The following is a 13,362-nucleotide window of genomic DNA, read 5'->3' as shown; positions in this document are numbered from 1 at the left end:
AAAAGAAGGAATAGGGAAAATCTAAAGCAGGAATAGGGTAAGAGAAACAGGACAACAAAAGGGGAAAAGTGAGGAAGAGAGTGTTGGCATAAAGGTAATGTTGAGATAGAGTAAAATGATGCTAAAGGAAAGGTGAAAATAGAATGTAGAACACTAATCCCAAAATAAAATAAAATAAAATAAAATGACACTTTTTTTTATTTTATTTTTTTTTCTTCTTCTTTTTTTTTTTTTTATTTGTCTAGTTTGTTTTGTCTTTGTTCTTTGTTGTCTTTGTCTTTGTCTAAATGGGTTAGGGTCAGTCATCTTCGTCGACCCCCTATCAATTAGGCCCACGCCAAACGAGTAGAAGGGGAGCTTGATCACCTCCCAGGAAACCATAGAGCTCCCTTAGGCAATTAGTCAGGAGTTGGTGGAAGTCAAAAACTCGGACTGTCTGGTGTATGAATATAATATGAGAGTCTGTGTGAAGCGAAAGCTACTTTGTGCTGTCTGGCTGTACACATGAGAGTATTTGTTATCTCTTTCTGTTTCTCTATCCACTGAGCCAAACCAGCCAGGGCTACACAGATATTTTGAGATTCAACACAAATGCTTATGTGAATATTGAATTTGTTTTGTTCTTGATTAGTATTGCATTCTATGAATAACTACCTCATCTATTGATCTGTCTATAAAATTGGTTATTTCCAGGTTTGGGGTATTATAGATAAGTCTGTTTGCAATATTTGCATTCAGTTATCTTAATAGATATGCATTCGACTAATCAAACTATTGTAGTGTAGGTGGATATTTCACATTTTAGCATATGCAGAACTGTGATTTAAAATTGTCATGCACCTTGCCTTCCCACCCATACCCAGCATATAAAAATTCCAGTTTTGTTCAACCGTGCAAGGACAGGCAATGGTTAATCTTTTTAAGTAGTAGGTCCGGAATTATCTATATATGAACTTGCTTTTGCTTTCATTTCATTTCCTAAGACTTTCTGGTGGTTAACATTTTTTAATACATTTACTTTCATTTTCTTTATCTCCTCTGTTGAGATGTTGGCTTATAAATTTGCCTATTTCTAAAATTGCCGAAACCGGTTTGGCTCAGTGGATAGAGCGTCGGCTTGCGAACTGAAAGGTCCCAGGTTCGATTCCGGTCAAGGGCATGTACCTGGGTTGCGGGCACATCCCCAATAGGAGATGTGCAGGAGGCAGCTGATCGATGTTTCTAACTCTCTATCTCTCTCCCTTCCTCTCAGTAAAAAATCAATAAAGTATATTTTAAAATTACTTATTATTTTAACCAATATCAGGGACAGTTCACAATCCAAAACATATATTTGAATTTCACTCATTCCTCCATAACTGAATGACTTTTTGCTGTATGGAACTATGGGTTTTGAATACTGTAAACGAAATGTTTTTCTCATTTTTTAAACTATGTACAATTTAAATCCACATGTACCATATACTTACAGGTTTTATATGCATTGTTCACATTCTCCACCACACTTTTCTAAGTATAAGCATTCAGTAATACATTAAGTGAAGTCTAGGTTTGTAATCTTTGTTAACTTCCCTCATGTAAATACCCTCGTTGTGGTTAGTTTCAAAATGCCAAAATGATGGCACTGAACAAGGATATGATAAGATATTTCAGTAGGCAAATCATCATATTTTATTTCCCACATATGACAAGGAAGCAATCATTAACCCCAAGGACATGTATATATCTAAAAGCCTAATATGCAAATTGTCCCCACGAGAGTTTGACTGGGAGACTGGTCACTCATATGACATGTGCTGATCACCAAGGGCCAGCTTGGAATGAAGGAAGTCCCCCGGCTGGCAGCCTGAAGGCCCCGTTCAGCCCTGATTGGTGGCCAGGTCTAGGGACGCTCCGCATGCATGCATTTTGTGCACCAGGCCTCCAGTTTATAATAAAATAGTAAAATAAATGGGAAATGCAGGTGGTAAATATTTCTTTAAAGTTTTGTTTACATATTATTGATTTTAAAAATACATTTGAAAATGTTTTTATTGATTTCAGAGAGGTTAGGGAAAGAGAGAGAGAAAGAAATATCAATGATGAGAGAGAATCATTGATAGGCTGCCTCCCACAGGCCACTGACTGGGGTGGAACCCACAGGTCAGCATGTGCTTTGACCAGGAAGCTGACGAGAGTCACCGTGGTTGGTTTTGACAACGAGGATCAGACAGTGGGGTCATGGCTGAACTGTGGGCACTGTGGACGGACTTGACCTTCACTGCAGGACGCCTCACAGTTTGCCTTGAGCCCCAGACTGCCTTCTGATGGGTACCTCTGTACCAGAGGGAACTTTCCAGAACTGAATACAAATAAAAAATCCAGTTGCTGACACTTTTGCTTCAAGGTGTATATGTAAGGTAATTTAGTATACACACCACAATGATAGTCCCCCCGAAGAAAATGACTTACACAGAGGCATCCACAGAAGTTCAGAGGATCTGCCCAAAATTCACAACAATGGGACAGGATATGGAGTAAAAGAGAGAAAATTTGAGAAAATGAGCAGCCTCAGACATTCACAATAAATCAAGCTCAATAAATCATCTTTAGAATGCCAAAATCAGCCTCCAAGATGCCCGTATTGAATTCCTGTGTTTTTTTTTTTTGTTTTTTTGTTTTTTTTCTTTTACAAAGGGTATTACGTATGTATCCATTTTATCCCCCCGCCCTAGACAGTCCCCTAGCCTCCCCTATCACCCAGTGTCTTATGTCCATTGGTTATGCTTATATGCATGCATACAAGTCCTTTAGTTGATCTCTTACCCCCCTACCTCCTGCCCCCCAACCCTCCCCGGCCTTCCCGCTGCAGCTCGACAATCTGTTTGAGGCAGCTCTGCCTCTGTATCTATTATTGTTCAAAAGTTTATAATGGTCTCTATTGTCCACGAATGAGTGAGATCATGTGGTATTTTTCCTTTATTGACTGGCTTATTTCACTTAGCATAATGCTCTCCAGTTCCATCCATGACGTTGCAAATGGTAAGAGTTCCTTCCTTTTTACAGCAGCATAGTATTCCATCGTGTAGATGTACCACAGTTTTCTAATCCATTCATCTACTGATGGGCACTTAGGCTGTTTCCAGATCTTAGCTATGGTGAATTGTGCTGCTATGAACATAGGGGTGCATATATCCTTTCTGATTGGTGTTTCTGGTTTCTTGGGATATATTCCTAGAAGTGGGATCACAGGGTCAAATGGGAGTTCCATTTTCAGTTTTTTAAGGAAACTCCATACTGTCTTCCATAGTGGCTGCACCAGTCTGCATTCCCACCAGCAGTGCACAAGTGTTCCTTTTTCTCCACATCCTCTCCAGCACTTGTCGTTTGTTGATTTGTTGATGATAGCCAGTCTGACAGGTGTGAGATGGTACCTCATTGCTGTTTTGATTTGCATCTCTCGGATGATTAGTGACTTTGAGCATGTTTTCATATGTCTCTTGGCTTTCTGGATGTCCTCTTTTGAAAGGTGTCTATTTAGGTCCTTTGCCCATTTTTTGATTGGATTGTTTATCTTTCTTTTGTTAAGTTGTATGAGTTCCCTATAAATTTTGGAGATTAGGCCCTTATCAGATATGTCATTGGCAAATATGTTTTCCCACACAGTGGGTTTTCTCGTTGTTTTGTTGATGGTTTCTTTTGCTGTGCAGAAGCTTTTTATTTTGATGTAGTCCCATTTGTTCATTTTTTCTTTAGTTTCAAGTGCCCTAGGAGCTGTATCAGTGAAGAAATTGCTTCGGCATATGTCTGAGATTTTGTTGCCTTTGGATTCTTCTAGAATTTTTATGGTTTCGTGTCGTACATTTAAGTCCTTTATCCATTTTGAGTTTATTTTTGTGTATGGTGTAAGTTGGTGGTCTAGTTTCATTTTCTTGCATATATCTGTCCAATTTTCCCAACACCATTTATTGAAGAGACTATCTTGGCTCCATTGTATGTTCTTGCCTCCTTTGTCAAATATTAATTGAGCATATTGGTTCGGGCCGATTTCTGGGCTCTCTATTCTATTCCATTGATCTATATGCCTATTCTTGTGCCAGTACCAGGCAGTTTTGAGAACAGTGGCTTTGTAATACAACTTGATATCTGGTATTGAGATCCCACCTACTTTGTTCTTTTTCAGGATTGCTGCAGCTTCCGGCTGGTGGGGCGAGGTTTCACGTACAGCTGCTGTTCCTCAGCAGAGGATGAGGTGCTCAGGAGGTTGCTGTTGCTTGGATCTGCTGCGTTGATTTAAAGGCACAAAATACAACACAACAAGGCACCACGTACCAGGCACTATACACAAATATATTCACGATATTAATAACCCCAATTGAAGGTGACCACCTGAATTAAGAGAATTAGGGGATAAGGAAGAAGGAAGAGAAAAAGATAAAAGAGAAAAAGGAAAAGAAAAGTAGGGACCAAAAAAAGGGAGTGCAAAAATGAAATTGGGAAAAAGGAAGGGGGAAAATAAAAGCGAGAAAAGAAAAGAAAGAAAAAAAGAAAAAAAAAAAGAGCGAAAAGAGAGAATGAAGTGGAAGAGGGAAGAGACTTTTTATATGACGAGAATACTCCTATAGAACAGCCATTAATCCCAACAAATTCCAGCAACAGCTCCCTGGATATGAATGCAAACTAGAAACAACCAATAATATAACGATGAAAATAGAATGGTGAACACTAATCCCAAAATAAAATAAAGAAAAAATAAAATGGCACTTTAAAAAATGGTAAAATGGTAGCAGTAATAATACTGGTTAAAAATAAGAAGGTAGTAATTAAAAGGGTAAAATCAGGTGATGGAAAAAGAAGAAAAGAAAGAAAAAAGAAAAAAGAAAAGAAAAAAAAAGAACAGAAAAAAAAAGAATGAAAAAAAAATTGGTTTCTTAGTTAAAAAGTGAAAAAAGAAAAAAAATTGCAGTAGTGAAGGTCCTTCGTTTCTTCTATTCTTCAGTGTGGCTCGCCTTAGACCTTCCAGGTATTCAGGAGAGTGTTGAGTTTCCCTGCGATATACTGTTCCTCTGTGTTGTAAACCACAGTCCTTATTTTAAAGCATGCCGCATTTATTTCCCAGACTGCCTTATTTTGTGTTTAGCAAAGAGTCAGTTTGTGGGTCAGCCTCTGGGTGGCAGTGTTCTGGGGTTGGCCTCTGAGGCTATAGGGCCTCTCTGTCCAGTGGAAGTTCACTGCCCATCTTGTAAATTACATCCCCAGAACTCACTCCTCTTTTAAATGGAAGTTTTACTCTTTCACCAACATCTTCTCATTTCCTCCCCAGGGGTGGGCAAACTTTTTGACTCGAGGGCCACAATGGGTTCTTAACCTGGACCGGAGGGCCGGAACAAAAGCATGGATGGAGTGTTTGTGTGAACTAATATAAATTCAAAGTAAACATCATTACATAAAAGGGTACGGTCTTTTATTTCAATAGTTTTATTCATTTCAAACGGGCCGGATCCAGCCCGCGGGCTGTAGTTTGCCCACGGCTGCTTAGACCCACGTAACCACCACTCAACTCTGTTTCTATGAGGTCAGATTATCTTTTAGATTTCACATGTATGTGATAGCATGTAGTATTTGTTTTTCTCTGCCTGGCTCATTTCACTTCGCATAATGCCCTCAAAGTCTATTCATGTTGTTACAGATAACAGGATTTCCTCCTTTCCCGTGGCTTGAATACTATTCCATTGCGTGCGTGCGTGTGTGCGTGTGTGCGTGCGTGCGTGTGTGTGTATTTCCACATATTGGCTACTGTGAATAATGCTGCAATAAATGTGAGTGCAGCTATCTTTTCAGGATTCTGTTTTCATCTCTTTTGGATATATACCCAGAAGTTGATATCCTGGGTCATATGCTAGATCTATTTTTAAGTTTTTGAGGACTTTATACTGTTTTCCATAGAGGCTGCACTAATTTACATTCCCACCAACAGTGCACAAGGGTTTCCTTTTCTCCACATCCTCACCAACATTTCTAACCTCTTATCTTTCTTATGACAGCCATTCTAACAGGTATGAGGTGGTATCTCACTGTGGTTTTAATTTGCATTTCCCTGATGATTACTAATGTTGAGCACCTTTTCATGTGCCTGCTTGCCATTTGTATATCTTCTTTGGAAAAATGTCTATTTTGTTCCTTTGCCCAATTTTTGGTTGGGTTGTTTTTTGCACTGAGTTATATGAGTTTTTAATATGTTTTGGATATTAACCCCTTATCAGATGTATGGTTTGCAGACATTTTCCCCATTTTGAGGTTGTCTTTTCATTTTGTTGATCTTTTGCTGTTGTGCAGAACCTTTCAATTTTCATATAGTCCCACTTAGTTTTGCCTTCATTGCTTTGTTGTCATATCCAAAAAATGTTGCTAAGATCAATGTCAAGAATTCTTTTCCCTATTATTTTCTTTTAGGAGTTACACATTTCCAGGTCTTATGTTTTAGTCTTTAATCCATTTTGAGTTAGCCTTTGTGAGTAGTGTAAGATAGGCATCCAATTTTATTCTTCCACATGTAGTTATCCAGTTTTCCTAACACATTTATTGAAGAGACTGTCTTTTACCCATTGAGTATTGTTATCAAATATTATTAGTTCATGAAATATTTTCTTAATTATGAAAATGTTATATTAGTCATTCTTCCTCATCATCTTTCAGTAAAATTGAAGATTTGTCAGTAAGAGCTTTTAAAAGGATATATGTTTGGTCCCAGCCATGTGGCTCAGTTGGTGGTAGCATCATCCTGTACACCAAAAGGCTGTGGGTTTGATTCCTGGTCAGGGCACGTGCCGAAGTTTCAGGTCCCAGGTTGAGACATGTATGGGAGGCAACAAATCGATGTTTCTCATGTCAATGTTTCTCCCTCTCTCTCTCTCCCCTTCCTCTCTTTCTAAAAATCAATAAAAACATATCCTCAGATGAGGATTTAAAAAAGTTTTAAAAAGGACATATGTTTAACATTTCTATTTCTCAGAATTTGCTTTTAAGAAAACAACCCAAAATGCAGTTAAAGATTTATATCCAGTGATATTCATCACAGAGCTAATAATAAGATAAACTGGAACAATCCCAATATTCTTAAATCATGGCTTGGGTAAATAAAGTGCAATATTGCCATACAATGAAAAATAGTCATTGAACATTCATTTTAATGAAGGGTGAATAAAGCTTATGTTAGGAGGACATAAAATGATGTATGTCCAAGTAATATCTTCATGGTGTAAAAGCACCTACAGGCAATAACAACAACAACAACAACAAATCCTGGAAGAAAATAAGCCAAAATGCAGATAGTTAGAGGTGCTATGCATGATTTAAGTAGCCTTCGCTATGCCTTTCTTTGTTTTCCAGGATTTTGCATGACATGTATTACTTTAAGCAGAGAAAACATTAAAATGCAAAAGCCGGTTTTAAAGGTTTGGCTCCTCCACTCTTGAATCAGTGAAATTTACGTAAAGCAGGAACCAACACACCAATTTACTGAGGACCATGTTCCTGAGAACTGATCTTGATGTGCGAGTCCTGTGGCTGAATCTCAGTCTTCAATTTGCCCAGCTAATCACAATAGTTCCTCCACCTTGAAATACAGTGAATTGAAAGCAGGACTCCCCGGACCCCCTTTTCCTTCCTCACTGACTATTCCCCGGCTGGGGTTGCCCAGCCCTCCCTCATCTGCCAGCCTCTTCACTGATGTGTCCTCAGACCTTCCCTCCACACACAGGCATCCCACGGGCAACCTCGATTAGGTCAACAGCTTCAACACCATAGACATGTTGACAGTTCCCAAGTTTCTTTCTAGGCCCCAGAGCTTCAGACGGCTGTGCAGCTGCTTTCCTGACACTGCATCTAATTGTCTAAGGGGTCACTTCTACGGACTGAACTGCACCCTTCCCACAGTTCATTTCTTAAAGCCCTAAACCCCAATGGGACTGTATTTGGAAACAGAGGCTGTGAGAGGTGATAAAGGTTAAGTTAGGTAATAAGGGTGGAGCCCTAATCCAGCCGTGGGCAAACTACGGCCCTCGGGCCGGATCGGCCCGTTTGAAATGAATAAAACTAAAAAAAAAAAAAAAAAAGACCATACCCTTTTATGTAATGATGTTTACTTTGAATTTATATTAGTTCACACAAACACTCCATCCATCAGTTTAAGAAACCACTGTGGCCCTCCAGTCAAAAAGTTTGCCCACCCCTGCCCTAATCCAACCAAGCTGATGACCCTATGTAAGGAGTAAGGGACACCAGAGAGCTTGCCCTTTCCCCACCCGCTATGTGAGGGTACAGCAGGCGGGTCAGAGGTGATCATCTGTAAGCCAGGAAGAGAGCAAAACCTTGAGCATATATTTCCAGTCCCCAGAACTTTGAGAAAATAAATTTTTGTTGTTGGAATCATACAGTCTGCAGAATTTTGTTGTTACACTGGAGGAGACTAATACAGCTACTCACATTTACTATGTCTAAAACTACCCTTCAAATTTGAACTTTCCCTAAGAACATCATTTTTGCAGTTTCTCAGGCCCAAAGTCTTAGACTTATCTTTCACTCCTCTCTCACTTTCCATATCGAGTCAGTCAGCAAATCCAGCTCTATCTTCAAAATCTATTCAGAAAGGAGCCACTATTCAGGGCCTTCACCCCTACCAACTACACTGGTAAAGCCAGCAATTTCTTTTAAAATCAACTTTTAAAAAATTTCCATTACAGTTGCCATTCAGTATTACACTAGTTTCAGGTGTACAGTATAGTGGTTAGACATATAAACCATGAAGTGATCCCCCCAATAAGTCTAGCACCCACCTGACGCCATATTTGTTATTACAATATTATTGACTATACTAGGGCCTGGTGCACAAAATTTGTGCAGGAGGGTGGGGGTGTCCCTCAGCCCAGCCTGCACTCTCCAATCTGGGACCCCTCGAGGGATGTCCAACTGCCGGTTTAGGCCCAATCCCACATGATCCAGGACCACTGGCTCCTAACCACTCACTTGCCTGCCTGCCTAATGCCCCCATTGCCCTCCCCTGCCGGCCTGATCTCGCCCCTAACCCTTTGCCAGCCTGATCTCACCCCTAACTGATCTCCCCTGCCAGCCTGATCTTGCCCCTAACTGCCTCTGCCTCAGCCCCCACCACCATGGCTTTGTCTGGAAGGAAGTCAGATGTCTGAAAGATGGCTGGTTGACCTGGTCTAATTAGCATATTACCCTTTTATTAGTATAGATTCCCTAAGCTGTACTTTTACATCCAAATGACTATTTGTAACTGCCAATTTGTGCTTCTTAATCCCTTCACTTTTTTCACCTAGTCCTCCAAGCCCCTCCCATCTGGCAACCATCCATTTGTTCTCTGTGTCTATGAATATGTTTCTGTTTTATGTTGTCTTTTAGATTCCACATATAAGTAAAATCATGTATTTGTTTTTCTCTGACTTATTTCACTCAGCATCATATCCTTAGGTCCATAATATTGTCACAAATGTTAAGATGTCATGATTTTTATGGCTGAGATATACTTCATTGTGTATATGCACCACATCTTTATCCTTTGGTCTTTTGACTAGAGCAGTGGTCGGCAAACTGCAGCTCACGAGCCACATGCAGCTCTTTGGCCCCTTGAGTGTGGCCACGAAGTTTCAATCGCACTGTACGCGCGCGCCCACACATGGTATTTTGTGGAAGAGCCACACTCAAGGGGCTGCAGTTTGCTGATTACTGGACTAGAGCGTTTACCACATTTACATTTGAAGTAATTATTGACAGGTATATGGTTATTGCCATTTTATTGTTTTCTGATTGTTTTTGTAGTTTTTCTGTTCCTTTCTTACTTTCTTGCTCTCTCTCTTGTATATTGACTTTCTATAATGTTGTATTTGGATTCCTTTCTCTTTATTTCTTGTATATCTCTGATTTGTGGTTACTATATGCTTCATATATATCAAACTATGTTTACAGCAGTCTATTTTAAGTTGATGATAGTTTAAGTTCAAACACATTCTAACATCACTATCATTTTTACTCTCCACATTTGTTTTTGTCATTATTTTTTAAAAAAATGTATCTTTATTGATTTCAGAGAGGGAGAGGGAAAAAGAGATAGAAACATCCATGATGAGAATCATTGATTGGCTGCCTCCTGCATGTCCCCTACAGGGGATCAAGCCCACAACCCAGACCTGGAATCGAACCTGGGACCCTTCAGTCTGCAGGCTGACGCTCTATCCATTGAGCCAAACCAGCTAGGGCTTGTCATTATTTTTTACTTCTTTTGTGTATGTGTGTATGCCTTAATTTACTGTTGTAATCACACATGATCTTCCTTTAGTGTTGGTTGGTCCATTGCTTTTGTTTGCCTTTGCCTGTTAGAATTTTTTTTTCCAAGGTATTTTCTTATTCATATTTTTTATTCCTCTCCTTCTCCCCCTTCCCCCATTACTGTTAAGTCCCTTTAACATCTTATAATGCTGGTTTAGTGGTGATGAACTTTAGATTTTCTTATCTGGGAAGCTTTTTATTTCTCCTTTGATTCTGAATTACAGCCTTTCTGAATAGAGTCATCTTGGTTGTAGGTCCTTGCTTTTCATCACTCTGAATTGTGAACAAAAAAAGGGGGGGGTTCCCATGGAAAGTCATCTCACAGGGTGATCTGATCACAAAGGCCTAACTGGGCCGGTCACGGTGGGTAGTCAAGCCCAGCATATGACTTTGTAGTAAAAGGTTTGTCTTTGCCTCATGCAAGCCCTGGCCATTGTTTCTGTGCATCTAGGGGAACAGTTTTGAAATAAACTGCAGCCACTCTCAAGAGAGCACAGAATCTTGTTAACTGTCTTGTTACTCAATTTCCAACCTGCTTTCTCTCACCTTCATGTTATCTTCCTTAGTTCCCGCCTTAATTTCAAATGTATAAAAGATGCTGCAAAACTATTATTCTTTGAAGCACTTGAGAGCCTGCTCCCCAACATATGTCATCAGTTTGGCTCAAATATAAAAATTATAAAAATTCTCTACAGGTTTGGACATTTCTTACATTGACAGAATATTTCATGCCAACCCCTCTGGCCTGCAGAGTTTCTGTTGAGAAATCAGCTGATAGTCTCATCGGAGTCCCCTTGTAAGTCCCCTTGCCTTTCTCTTGCTGTTTTATTTTTTTTAAAAAATATATTTTATTGATATTTTACAGAGAGGAAGTGAGAGGGATAGAGAGCTAGAAACATCGATGAGAGAGAAACATCGATCAGCTGCCTCCTGCACACCTCCTACTGGGGATGTGCCCACAACCAAGGTGCCCTTGACTGGAATCGAACCTGCGACCTTTCAGTACGCAAGCCGACGCTCTATCCACTGAGCCAAACCAGTTAGGGCAGTGGTTCTCAACCTTGGCTGCACATTAGAATCACCTGGGAATCTTTTTGAAATTCTGATCAGAAGCCAGAAATCAGGATTTTAAAGATTCCCAGGTGATTCTAATGTGCAGCCAAGGTTGAGAACCACTGGGTTAGGGCCTCTTGCTGTTTTTAAGATTCTCTCTTTGTCTTTGTCCTGTGCTATTTTAATTATTATGTCTTGCTGTGGGCCTCTTTGGGTTCCTAAGCCAGCCATTTCTCAACTGGAGTGCTGCAAAAGAGGCATTTCAAAGGTGTGTGAACCTAGACCAGGGGTGGGCAAACTTTTTGACTCGAGGGCCACAATTAAACTGGACCGGAACAAAAGCGTGGATGGAGTGTTTGTGTGAACTAATATAAATAAATTCAAAGTAAACATCATTACATAAAAGGGTACGGTCTTTTTTTTTTTTTTTTTTTTTAGTTTTTTAGTTTTATTCATTTCAAACGGGCCAGATCCGGCCCGCGGGCCGTAGTTTGCCCACGGCTGAACTAGATGCACAACAATGGACAGGACCAACTTAAGGTAAATGCTAAGCTTTGCTAAGAATGCTAAAGGCCTAGGACAGTGAAGGCAAACCTATGACACGCGTACTCATTTTTTTGGTTGATTTTTCTTTGTTAAATGGCATTTAAATATATAAAATAAATATCAAAAATATAAATCTTTGTTTTACTGTGGTTGCAAATATCAAAAAATTTCTCTATGTGACACGGCACCAGAGTTAAGTTAGTGTTTTCAAAATGCTGACACGCCGAGCTCAAAAGGTTCGCCATCACTGGCCTAGGACGTCACTGCCCACCATGACTGCCGTCTGGAATCTGGAATCTGGAATCAGATCACCTGGTGAGGCTCCTCTTCCTTACTGGGTTTGTCAGGTTTATTAGAGAGCCCCATTTTGGTCCACAGTCTTAACTGGCAAACCCGTGTGGACCCTGAGAAAGGAGACACCTATTAAAAAGGCTCAAATGAAAAAACCACCACCACAGAGCCCAGCAGCCCTTTCCACACCGGCCTCTCACTGCAAGCCCCGCTCCAGGGAGCCGCCTGCGAGAACTTCCTGCCTCTGCACTGAGCTGCCCGCCTGCCTGTGCTCCTCTGGCTGAGCAGCGCCTCTGACGGCTTCCTGGGGCCCTATTTCACCCACAGGACACTGCCCATCCAGCCAGAGCAGTGCGGCCTGGACCCATCGGACTGGGAGGATGTGTCTGATGAGGATGGACTAGTCAGGGAGAGGAAGGTAGACTTGTGTTTATAAGTCAGCGCTCCTCCGGCTCAGGGAGCCCGCCCTCCCTGTGCACAGAGGACTGAAGACGGGGCTTCAGCTCCTGACCAGCCTGGGCAGGGCAGGGCAGAGACAGGGCAGAGGCAGGGCAGGAAAGAGAAAGGGCAGGGCAGAGACAGGGCAGAGGCAGGGCAGGAAAGAGAAAGGGCAGGGCAGAGACAGGGCAGAGGCAGGGCAGGAAAGAGAAAGGGCAGGGCAGCGGCAGCGCAGGGCAGAGGCAGGGCAGGAAAGAGAAAGGGCAGGGCAGAGGCAGCACAGGACAGGGCAGGGCAGGGCAGGGGCAGGGCAGAGGCAGGGCAGGAAAGAGAAAGGGCAGGGCAGAGACAGGGCAGAGGCAGGGCAGGAAAGAGAAAGGGCAGGGCAGAGGCAGCGCAGGGCAGAGGCAGGGCAGGAAAGAGAAAGGGCAGGGCAGAGGCAGCACAGGACAGGGCAGGGCAGAGGCAGGGCAGGGGCAGGGCAGAGGCAGGGCAGGAAAGAGAAAGGGCAGGGCAGAGGCAGGGGCAGGGCAGAGGCAGCGCAGGGCAGAGGCAGGGCAGAGACAGGGCAGGGACAGGGCAGGGCAGGGGCGGCTGAGGCGTCGCCCCCAGCGGGCGCGCTGAGCCTGCCCCGCCCCCGGCGTCCCAGGCGGGGACTGATTCCTGGCGACAGGCTCCCCCGCGGCGATGCCGACACTGGCCCTCCGG

This window comes from Myotis daubentonii, chromosome 7, assembly GCF_963259705.1.
Source record: "Myotis daubentonii chromosome 7, mMyoDau2.1, whole genome shotgun sequence".
Lineage (NCBI taxonomy): Eukaryota > Metazoa > Chordata > Mammalia > Chiroptera > Vespertilionidae > Myotis > Myotis daubentonii.
The sequence above is the reverse complement of the archived record's forward strand: the minus strand, read 5'-3'. Positions refer to the sequence as shown.